The following is a 9664-nucleotide window of genomic DNA, read 5'->3' on the forward strand; positions in this document are numbered from 1 at the left end:
TGTCTAGTAGAACACCTCATATTGGGATGAGGCATGCGTGCAATTCAGTTGCTAAGCAACTACCAGATCCTCTGGTCCAGCGATTTTTTAGATGCTGTTTTCTCCATAAACTTTTGATAACTGATTAGAAATGAAAAATGGACAAAAGTTGATGAAAAAAAAGTTGAAGGTGTTTTTTTGTGGTGAGAAAAACTGCCATATTTTCTGTCACCTGCAATTTAAAAAAAAAATAGGAACACAAAAAGCAATTTTTGTTTTTAAATAAAACAAAATTAAATAATTTCTTTTAAATTATATGATAAAAAAGGAAACAATAAAAATAAATTTTCAGTTTTTAAATAAAACAGAATTAAATAATTTCTTTAAAATAATATAGCGATAAAAAAAGAAAATTATAAGAAATTTGTATTTTTAAACAAAACAAAATTAAATAATTTCTTTTAAATAATGTGAGAAAAAGAAAATAAATAAAAAGAACTCTAAGCAAAACAAAATTAAATAATTTCTTTTAAAACAGGAATTATTTAAAAGAAAAACTTATTGAACAGATAATTGTATCTTGTTAAAAATACTACTGCCTTATTTAAAAAAACTATTAATCTTGAAATAACACTGTAACACAGCGCATATGAGAATATCTGCAACAGCCAAAGGATGGGCAGTAAACAATTAGCAGCAAGAGCAGCGTTTGGGCGCATATGCAAATTAACTTTTTTTATTTATTTATTTTTATTTTTCTTCCTTTGAAGATTGTAATGCTGGGTATAGAGCAGCCAAACCAGCTGCCAACATTGCCCTGCTTTTTATTGAAACCAACCGAGAGCTCTTTTTAGTATCCTCGCTGTTCCCTTATATGGAAGTGTCTGGATCTCTTTTGCACTTGGTTCACCAGGGATATTAGTTAAGTAGGACTTCAGGTTCTTCTTCATAAGCCCTGTGGCACCTATGATAACTGGTATAATTGATATCTCCTTAAGATTCCAGTTTCTTTTCATATCATACATGAGAACTTAAGTGTGCACGGGCTTGTGTCTGAAGAAAAAAGAAAAAATGGACACCATGTGGTCAGCATAGGAAAAAGTCGACACCGAAGGAGACAGACGTGTAAAGTGAAGGCGAGAATCGTCCGGTTGTGGCCAGCATGCAGTCGAAAGAAAGAGAAATGTGTATCAGGTTAGATTTATACGTGGTAGCGAGAAACTTTTTAAGTTTTTTTTTTTTTTGTCGAGATGAAATAGTAATGACAATAAATGCTTTTGTTAAAAAAAAAAATACCGACCCGGATTTTTATTTATTTCTTTATTTGTTTGTAACTGCAACGTTACATAATATGTAATTGGACGCCATTACTACGTCTTTTACCATAATAGTGTCAATATAAAAAAAAAGAAAGAAAAATAAACGTTACCATGGTAAAAAGCAGTCGGAGAAGTGGGGCGTAAAAAAAAAGGCTAAGAGTGGAGAACTTTAAGAAGGGATATTGCACCATTCGGTGAGTACATTTGTTTACGTCTTTTCTTTCTGTCTGCTCACTTTCGAATTTTCTTCTCTCATGTTAGTCTTATTGTCTTGTCTTGTGGGGACCATGGTTGTCAAGGTTGTTTTAGTCTTAAATCCGATTGTTCTAGTCTTATAAGTCGGTTATGCATTATGGTAAGGGATATTGTTTTGCACTCATTTTTACGTAGCAAATTGCTTGTTTTGTTTTAGAGAGAAATTTGGAATAAACCATTTTGATTTGAACATATTTTACAAGTTTGTGTTTGTTACTAATCTCGACAATTATTTTTCATAATTTTAACCGACATTATCGCCCCCATACTTACTAAAGTAATAACTTTGATACATTGTCTCGGCTGATGATTTCATTACCGACACACCAATCAATTAACTCACATTTCATCATTTTTCATAATTCTTGGATATGTTACTAATTTCAACAATCGTTTTTCATAATTTAAACCAACATTATCGGCCTCCTGTTACTAAAATAATAACTTTGATATATTTTCTGGGCTGATTATTTCATTACAAACACACTAATACATTAATCATATTTAATCATGTTTTATTATTCTTGGATGTGTTACTAATTTCGACAATCAATATTTTATAATTTTGACCCACATTATTGCCACCCCCTTACTAAAATAATAACTTCAATATATTGTCTGGGCTGATTATTTCATTACAAGCACACCAATCCATTAACTCACATTTCATCATTATTCATAATTCTTAGATATGTTACTAATTTCGACCATCATTTTTCATGATTTAAATCCACCTTATCACCTCCCCCTTACTAAAATTAAAAACTTTGATAGATTGTCTCAGCTTATTATTTCATTACAAACACACCAATCAATTCCGGGTATTTTCAAAGTATATATGTTCCACCTACCCAATCCAATCACGGGTGACGCCGCATATTTTGCTACTATATATCTTCCACTAATTCGATCCTTGGTGACGCTGGGTATTCTGCTACTATATGTTTTCCACCTATGTCATTCAATCCTGGGTGACGCTGAGTATTCTGCTAGTATATATTTGCACTTATCTCATCCAATCTCGTGACTGACTGCATGTTTGTGCCCCTACTGTTAAAAATATACATAAAATAAAGTAATGTTTAAATCGTAAAGTGTTTCAGCCATTTCCGGGATTGACTTCATATCCCACACCCACTGTTAACAGACTTCTTACCCCCTCCTATTGTTTAAAAATATACATTAAATAAAGTAATGTCTAAAACGTAAATGATTGCAGCCATTTCCAGGACTGATTTGTATTCCCTACCCCACTGTTAAAAATATACATGAAATTCTGAATGTAGTATTAGTCTCAGCATTCCAGTGACTTTTATCCCCCCCCCTTCCTTAAGAAAAGTTTTGCAATTACTGCCATGAGGACATTAAGGACGAAAATATGAACTCAGGATTACTCGATATATTACTTGATATATTTACGTGATTTTTGGAATGTTACAAATAAGCCCCTATCATGTACTGATCCATTTACTTGATTTTTAGAAAGCAGTACATTCATGTGACTTTTGGAATATGACATCTTAATATCAAAAATATATTATATGCATCTTTTTTAATAGAAGATAATGACATCGTCACTGGAAGTAAACACATCAGACTATCATCCCCACCTACTCTAAAGAAGGAGAGATTACGCCTGGGATCTCATTAAACTTACCAACTCCATTAACATACATTTAGTATAATCTCTGTATTATTATGATAGCATGTGTGTTCTTAAATCTCGATCAATGAAATTTGCTGGAAAGCGCGAAACACAAAAGAACACACACGCTATTGTATTCATATATATATTATCAATCATCATCTCAAAAAATTTTAAAAATTGAAAAAGCAAACTTCCACTCCATCATCTAGCATGCTTTGAATCGATCTGTTACGTGCACTATTTGAAAAGGGAATTTTTTCCGAAATTAATAATGGATATTGTCGCAGATATAACAAGTAAAACATTTTACCTAATACAACTGAATAAATATATGTATATATAAAATATATGTATGTACTTATTGATTTGTAAATCGCCACTTGTTCTCGTCTTCTCTTACCAACAACGACTATATTTCATTCCTCGCATTGTGACAGCATTCTAAATCTTTACTACAAACTTATATATAAAAATGGTTTTTAAGTTTTCAGAAGAACATATAATTTTAAAGGCTATTGCGTACTATATTTGCAGGAAGGTTTCCAGAAATGAAGCAGACATTAAGAAAAGCTTGCATGCATAAAATAGGAACAAAGTAAAAAAAAAAAACTATGTACTCTCCGCTTATCTCGGCATTACTTCCAGTCGTCCTGGACTTCTCCTTGCCACTGGAATAGAGATTTGTCAACTCAGGAGAGTTATGGTTTGGATTGCATAATCCCTGCTTTATGAAGCAAGCACACTTATGGGGGATATTCATCCTCTCTCGACTGAATACAAAGACCGTGAATAATTGCGCATGTGTTTTTTTTTTGTTTTTTTTTTCATTGGCATCACTACATATCAAGGCCAAGAGGCCACTCAAGGATAAGGGTTAAAGAGTGTACAGTAGAAATTGGACAATATAGTAACTGTTAGTAATGGAGATTCGGTAAATTTTTTAACTTATATGGAATGGCTCATCAAAAACTTGTTTACGTTAGACTTGAAGACAACCATATTGTAGTCAGCTGGAAAGCAGAAAAACGGAAGACAATTCCAAAGGCGTGCAGTTCTAAAAATGAAGCTTTGCTCATGGAATCTACTTTTAGGTTTAGGCACAGATAAAGAGTGGGGGAAATTATTGATAGTGTTTTCTGCTAGATGGGTGTTTCTTGTGAAAGTTTGGCGAGGGGGGACCATAGAATGGAGCTCAGCCGAGCACTTGCCATGAAAATAACGATAAAGCAGAGACAAGATCGCAACATCTCTTCTGTGAAAAGAGGTTGCAGGGAAGAGAAAAGGACATCCCCTACAAGGCTAAGAAGTCTATTTTGAACTCTATCAAGGCAGGATATGTCCTTTCTAGCAGCTCCTGCCCAGATGTGGCAACAGTACTCATTCTTTGGACGTACCTGGCTCTTATATAGATTGAAAATTGCATCAGCAGAGAGATATCTATTGGATCGATAGAAGGATCCCACCATTTTTCCAGCGGCTTTGGCAACGGATTTAATGTATGTGTTCCATTAAGATCAGGAGTAAATGTCAAGCCCAGAAGCTTGTCAAAACATGAGGCCTCCCCAAGACGAGAGCCATTCATTTCAGTTGATGCCAGATGGGGATCAGAGCATTAATGATGTAAAGATAAAAGCTTGGTTTTAGATGCATTAAAAGTAACAAGCCACCTATTTCCCCATTGTACCACTTGCTCAAGATCAGAGGAGAGAGAATCAGAGAACTTGGTCGTTTACGGTCTTAGATGTGATACCATAGATAGTAGTGTCATTAGCATAGATGTCTACGAATGATCTAAGGATGTGATTTGGGAGATCATTAATGTAGATCAGGAAGAGAGTTGGGGCCAGGGTGGACCCCTGAGGGACTCCGGCATTAATACTAAGTGCTTCTGATTTCTGCCCATCAACCACTACTCTTATGAACCTATCAGAGAGAAATTATTTAATAATTGAGAAGACATTTCCAGGTATACCGAAGCTGGAGATCTTGTGAAGTAAACCTTTGTGCCATACTCTATCAAAGGCCTTTGATATGTCAAGAGCAATTGCCCTAGAAAATTAGCCTCCGTCGAGAGATTCACTAATCCTATGAGATATAACTGTAAGTATATCTGCTGTAGATCTAGCAGAACGGAAACCATATTGCGTGTCACTAAGAAGGTTATTTTTGCAGAGATGGTTGATTACTTCTCTATTTAACACAGATTCCAGCAACTTACTCACAACGCACAGGAGACTTATTGGCCCGTACTGTGAGGGAGATGAGCGATCACCTGAATTCTTAAATACGGGGTATACTAATGAGATTTTCCAGAGTGACGGGAAGCAATTCTCCTTAAAACACCGTTTAAACAGTTTTGTAAGTATGGGCGCAAGTTCTGGTTGAAGTCTTTTGAGTACTATAATTGGAATACCGTCAGGGCCGGTTGCTTTACTGGAAAGTGAAATTGAAAAAAATTTAAAGATAAATTTAAAATTTGATGTAGAGCAATTCTTTTCTTTATTAAATATTTTTTTATTTAACTTATCAAATTTTTTTTTAAACAAGTATATTTTTGTTGTTGTTGATAATAGTGTAGTAAGTATGAACCTAAAACAGACAAAGACGGTATATCTTTGCATGAGGTTTGTTTTATAACCCACAGAGATACGAAAAAGTAGTAAAAAATTTCAAATATATATAATAACAAATAAATGTTAGTAAAGGCAAGAAGTTACTCTTCTACCTATCTGGAAAAGGTTTTGATGTTTGGCTTACTTTAAAACGTGTAATCAGTTTGCAAAACATATACTGTCGAACGATCGGTACGAACGAGGAAATGGCAGCGAAAACTGACACCCTAAATATTTAAAGTTCTGAAAATGCCTTAAACATAAAAGTAAACAAAATACTGTTATAAACCCACTTAATCTTACATTATCCATCAATTGATGGTGAAATATTCATGAAATTCATACACCATACACTAGCTAACTCATTGCGACCAGAAGCTCTAATCCTGATATACTTCAATTTTTAAAATATTTTTATACATTTACAGAAAGGGAGACTAAGATGTTCGTTGGAAGTTTTAGTTTTGAGTTTATTTGGAAGAAAAACAATTCACACATGAGGGAAAGACTTGTATTTGCTTAACTAATTAATCATTGTCTTGAGTCATCTATAGAAAAGTCGCTCAATTTTTAGCTGATTTTATCGATCCGGTGATAGCTCAGACTATATCGAAAAAGTCTGAAGTGCTAAATAGCAACTAAAATTATCTAATATATATATATATATATATATATATATATATATATATATATATATATATATATATATATATATATATATATATACACATATATATATATATATATATATATATTCTCTACAATTATATAAATGCAACTTTGTCTGTGTGTGTGAGTTCGTTCCTTATAGACTCCGAAACGGCTGAACAGATTTTCTTTAAAATTTACAGAACTCTAGTGCTCTAGGAGTGATCTTAGTTAAGTTTTGTCTCAGAATACTCCTCTCCTGATAATTATCGATAATCGATAATCAAAACCTTTATTTTAATTTATCTATCATCGGTAAAGCAATTTTTTTCCATGTCATCGCTTAGTAACAATAATAGAACAACGGACCGTGAAAATTTTACTGTGGGTAATTTGATAGCGTGTTTTTATATATATTTATTTTTTTGTATAGTTTTTTTTTTTGGCATGACGTGGTCTATAGGTTCAAACTCCCCAGGAAAATTTCTTAATTTTTTTTCATTAACTACAAAGAATTTTATAAGACTTGAGACACGGTCTGTAGGTTCAAACACCGAGCGTAAATTTCTTGATGTGTTTTTTTTCCTTAACTGGAAAGAAGTTTATATAAAATAATTTTATAAAAGAGATAGTAGGTTCTCTAGAATGCAATGTAGAATAACATCTATTCTGGACTAAGTTACTGCATGAAGACAATTTCACAGCGATTTCACGGATTTCGATAACAATAAAAATATAGGAGTGTGAAATATTCGTTGATCATCATTCAATCCTCCTTGCTAGTATTAGTCCTCGCGCGACAGAGCAGGACACAAAATGGTTTAAATAATAATAATAATAGAATAATAATGACAAAGACTTTCGCTGGCGAGGACTACTATTGACCGTAACCAGTTATACAGTCCTTTTGAAATTTTCATCTCTATTTTTCTCGTTATGTACTGAATATTTTTTAATGAAACCTGTATGAAATATGTTCTTTATTAAATTTTAAAGATTTTCTATTCTGAAAGAAGTTTAAAAAATTTAATCTAAAAACGTTATTTTAAAGTTTTTGTTAAAAAAATTCAGATTTTCTCATTATTCAGACCTGTATTACAAAGAGGGAGATGCAAAAAATGAGTTGTGGTGTAAGGAGAAATACAAACCGAAACAGAGGGAATATTCAGACCTGTAATAATACAAAGAGGGGGTTGCAAAATGAGTTGTGCTGTGAGGAGAAATACAAACTGAAATAGAGAGGAGGAGAGTTTTAAAATATAATCTTAAAAAGATAAGATACAAGTTAGAAAAGCATTTCATCCAAGGCATGAAAATTGTTAAAGAAAATGTTTTTACTATAGGCTTTAAAAATAAAGGTACAAGATTCAATTTGAAATTTATTTATATTCAAAGTGCACTTTTATAAATTTTACAAAGTAAGGTATAAAAATTTAGTTTAAATTGAATCAAAAAATTACCTTGGATTTATTTTATGTAATGTACATTTTGTTGCAATTTAAAAACATTATCTTTCATCTAGCAATTAATGATATAGATATAAAATTTTCAATTACTTTTTTTAAATAGTGCAACAGAATGTGCATTACATAAAATAAATCCAAGGTAATCTTTTGATTCAATTTAAATTAAATTTTTATACCTTACTTTGTAAAATATATTAAAGTGCACTTTGAAGATAAATAAATTTCAAATTGAATCTTGTACCTTTATTTTTAAAGCCTATAGTAAAAACATTTTGTTTAACAATTTTCATGCCTTGGATGAAATGCTTTTCTAACTTTATATATATATATATATATATATATATATATATATATATATATATATATATAAAATAGTGTAGCCATCAACAATTGTGGGTTTTTCAGCCTTTTATCATATTTTTATTTTAAAATATTCTTTTTAACGCGTTTCAAGCTTTGTTGAAGTTTATTTTTTAAATAAGAGTTGTAAATGTTATTTTTACATCTGCTGATACTAAATGCGTATGTGTGAGTCCCTGCATATGTCTCTATATATATGCATGGGTGTATATGTATGTGTGTGTGCCTGCATACGTATGCGGATGTATGTGAGTGTGTATGTGCATACATGTATGTATATATATATTTGTGTGTGCATCTATATGTATGTGTGCGATTGTGTGTGCGTATGTATGTGTATATATCATCTCCTACCTATTCTCCATCTTACTTGTGTGTGTGTGCGTGTACTTATGTTTGAATGATTAAGTACATGTATGCATGTGTGTTTTGATTGGGAAAGACAAAAAAAATTAACCAATCTGTGTGTGATATGTTAGTGGGTGGATGTGTGTGAGTACGTGTGTGGGTATGTAGGTGGGTATGTATATATGTATGCTCCTACATATATTTCTGTGTATATGCGTGTGTATATGTGTATATACCTGCGTGCGTGCGTATGCGGGTGTATATGTATATGTACATGTATGTATATATGTGTGTGTGTGATTGTGTGTGAGGGTGTGCTATACATGGGGAAAGAAAGTCATAAAAAAACCCATAAAGACCTTCACCAAATGGACCAAAAGCCACCTCTTTGAACTTAACTCTGACTGGACACTACCAGCACTTACTGTTGGTGACAGAATGTTTGAGACCACATCACTCTGAAAAACACATTTAGCATCAGCAGATGTAAAAATAACATTTCAAACTCCCATTTAAAAAAAAAACCTTTTTAAGAAAATATCTGAAGAGAGCGAGACAAAGCTTGAAACGCGTTATAAAAATATTTTAAAATAAAAATGTGATAAAAGGCTGAAAAATCCACAATGGTTGATGGCTACACTCTTTTGAATATACATTTTTTTCTCTCGCTGGAACTACACAATCATCACTTATATATATATATATATATATAGTTATTATTTTTCAAGCGATACATACGGTAAATATTGGCTCCGCCTCGGAGCTCATTTTTTTTTTATTTACTTAACTAAGTCGCCCTTTTTAATATATAACACTTTTATTTATTTATTATTTTTAAAACAGTAATCTACGTACACGCGTGTTTCAAGGTCATTACCTCTCATCAGCGTAGTTCAACTGTTTCTAGGGATCGAACCTCAGACCATGTTTACCACAGTCCGGTGCCTTAACCGTTAGGCCATAATCCCTAGATTAATTATACTGTTTATTTTTATCGCTTATAAATTTAGATTTTGTTATTGTTGTTAT

At 32.3% G+C, this 9664-nt stretch overlaps 1 protein-coding gene across 1 annotated transcript in view; it reads right to left on the reverse strand.

Moving 5' to 3' along the window:
- LOC145286422 (uncharacterized) overlaps positions 1-1162 on the reverse strand; it is a 52536-nt gene extending 51374 nt beyond the window's left edge. Inside the window, exon 1 of the mRNA XM_080135341.1 lies at positions 1011-1162. The gene's annotated coding sequence lies outside the window, so the exon portion shown is untranslated. The remainder of the gene's footprint in view (positions 1-1010) is intronic.
- Positions 1163-9664: the final 8502 nt, after the last annotated feature.

The sequence above is a fragment of the Euprymna scolopes genome, chromosome 10, assembly GCF_053919585.1.
Source record: "Euprymna scolopes isolate OS-2025 chromosome 10, ASM5391958v1, whole genome shotgun sequence".
Classification (NCBI taxonomy): domain Eukaryota; kingdom Metazoa; phylum Mollusca; class Cephalopoda; order Sepiida; family Sepiolidae; genus Euprymna; species Euprymna scolopes.